Below are 2,790 nucleotides of genomic sequence, written 5' to 3'. Positions count from 1 at the left end.
CTCGCCCAAACAAATTTGATTGGGGAACTTCAAAGGGACACCCACAAATACCATAGAAGACTTAAAACTGTTGGACTATTTTGACTACAAACACAGATGACAATCACCACTATTTACTTTACCATCTACCTGGGAACCTAAAACTCCCAGATAGATGGTAGAATCAGGAGACTAATTAGAATGGACAAGAACACACTTCACAACCATCAGACTCACACAGATAGGGAGGATAACTCACACACGTAGAAAGACAGGCAATACAACAACTTAAAAACAACCCACACATCATCATTAAACCAGCAGACAAAGATTCAAAAATAGTAATACTGGATAAACAATTAATACATGTATGAAGCTAACAGACAGTTACCAAACACTATAAAACAAATAGAAAACAGTATACAACCACAGACACAGACACAGCTATGACAATAATAAAAGACTCTACGACCAACACTACATCACAGCAAAACAACGGGACTTTCACGGTACAGACACCCCACGACTTCAGACTTATTCATTTACCAGCAGTACACAAGGAACTTGAGACATATATCCCTTTAAGTTCCTCCTGCAGATTGTTCCAGACTGCAATAGGAATCCTACAACATCTCACAATATATAGATCATCACATCAACCCTCTCTCCACAAGGCACTCCCAGTTTTCTCAGGGACAATTCTACCACTTGCTGAGAGTAGATTGGACCTATATTGTTCCTCCTATACACACATATTCTATAGATAGCGATAGCTCATACACCAACATAACATATAAACAGGAATACAATAATTAGAAGACTAAGAGACAAATTCAGACAACACTAGACCGACAAAGAACATTATTACAACTATTGAAATCAGCCTGACCAGGTAATGACTCTTATTCAATGACTGTCATTCGCAGGTGGAGGGAACAGCCATGGTAAAATATTTGCAATCTTACTAATGCCTAATATATACATGGCTGAATGGGAGAGAGGCACTGTCAAGTGTCCATACTCAACCCACTTTCTATTACCGCTTTTAGATGACATAATATGAGCCTGACCTCTATGACATCCAGTTATTCACAAACTTTATAAACATTCTCAACGGTCATCATCCATCCATCAAGGTTAAATACACAATTCATCCTCAATATCAACTTTAGACAATAACAGTTTTTCACAGTAATAATAATCAATCACAGAAACACTTACACACTTAGAGTTTATCAAACCAACAGACACAATACATGTTTTACTTCATAAACACAGTTACCATCCTAAACATACATTTAAGGGAATAATAAATCACAAATTGCAGGTTCTACAGGATATCATTCAAAGTGATCTGATTATGCAAATACAATTATTCAATGCACTTAGTAGAAGAGGATATTCAAAACATTTTTAAGGACCATTAAAATCACCGATATTCCCCCTCCCTCCCCTCCCATTCATCCAACACTCACAGACCACAGCAATCATCCACTTCTCTTAACCTTAATCCTCAACTTACTCCTAACCTTTAACCTTCTTCCCCAAACCTCACGCTTAACCTTAACATAACGCCCCTGTTGGAGAAAGCATATCCATAGTAAACTGCGTCATTTTTTCCCAAAATTGCTAATATATGTACAGCAAAAATATTATCGAATAGAAAACACTCTAAAGCTCTAAAACCGTTTAAATTTTGTCTCATGTAAAGCAGAACTCTCAGGGTATGATTCTCCCAAATGGATCTTGTCATGGAGGTTGGCTCAATCTTTGACGTCATCTCACACGCACTTCTAAACAGCTACCTGGGGAACAAGTCTGTACGTGTTCAGCGCGAAGCCTGCTTTCAATGGGGGCTTGTGAGAGAGGGATGAGAGGAGAAGATAGAGGAGAGAGGGCTTGAGAGGAGAAGATAGACCAGAGGAGAGGAGAAGATAGAGAAGAGAGGCTGGAGAGAGAAGATAGACCAGAGGAGAGGAGAAAGATAGGACCAGAGAAGAGAGGGCTGGAGAGGAAGATCGATCAGTGCCTCTTTGTCAATATACATCTGAAGTAGACAATAGCTAAACTCACACATCGTTTCCTATTGTTGAGTTAGATGTATGTTCTACATTTGAAATAGATCATGGTATATATGAGGCTAACCATCAACCAGATTGTTTTACATGATTTATCCGACATTCAATAGTTTCGTGTCCAAATGTTTTGTGGATTGAGGCCTATACATTCCTATCGGTAGTGTTCCCCGTTGTATCCAGCTTTCCTTATTTCTATTGTGGATTGTGTTTGCACGCCAATGGAAAGTCTACAAAACTATGAGAAAACCAGCCTATGAATTGAATACATGGAATTGGATCCTATTTTATTAAATGGAAGATGTTATGGGTGTAAGATGGGCACAGTGATGCCATCTGCTGGTAAATGTTCATTACTGCAACTCTTGTGTTTTACCGGGGTGCTTGAGATACCCGGATGTGTTGTGATGTACTGAACAAGACTGGCATCACTGCATCAATGCCCATGTCTCGTCATTTAACGTTCAAACAGTTGCTCAATGTGAAAATACAATTATAGACCAACGAAGCAACTGCTTCCTCTGTCTGATTTCTTATAATGAAAGGGGGTGCACCGTTCCTGGAGGTACTGCAATAACAGGTCGATGCGTGAGTGGACGGAGCAAGCCCCTATTCCATCTCCTTATTCCAAAATCAATTTAATATATGGTCCCCAGATAGGGGACGTATCAGATATTAAACTGATAAGAAACAGAGATACTACACTTTGATCTTAGCCAAAAGGCCGAGAAGTGAT

The 2,790-nt window shown here is 39.2% G+C and overlaps 1 non-coding gene across 1 annotated transcript; it reads right to left on the bottom strand.

Annotated features, from left to right (window-relative positions):
- Nucleotides 1-2,597: 2,597 nt before the first annotated feature.
- LOC135562525 (U2 spliceosomal RNA) lies at nucleotides 2,598-2,790 on the bottom strand. The gene has a single exon (XR_010460043.1). It is a non-coding gene; the product is annotated as a U2 spliceosomal RNA (small nuclear RNA).

The sequence above is a fragment of the Oncorhynchus nerka genome, linkage group LG2 (assembly GCF_034236695.1).
Source record: "Oncorhynchus nerka isolate Pitt River linkage group LG2, Oner_Uvic_2.0, whole genome shotgun sequence".
NCBI lineage: Eukaryota > Metazoa > Chordata > Actinopteri > Salmoniformes > Salmonidae > Oncorhynchus > Oncorhynchus nerka.
The sequence above is the reverse complement of the archived record's forward strand: the minus strand, read 5'-3'. Positions and strand labels throughout refer to the sequence as shown.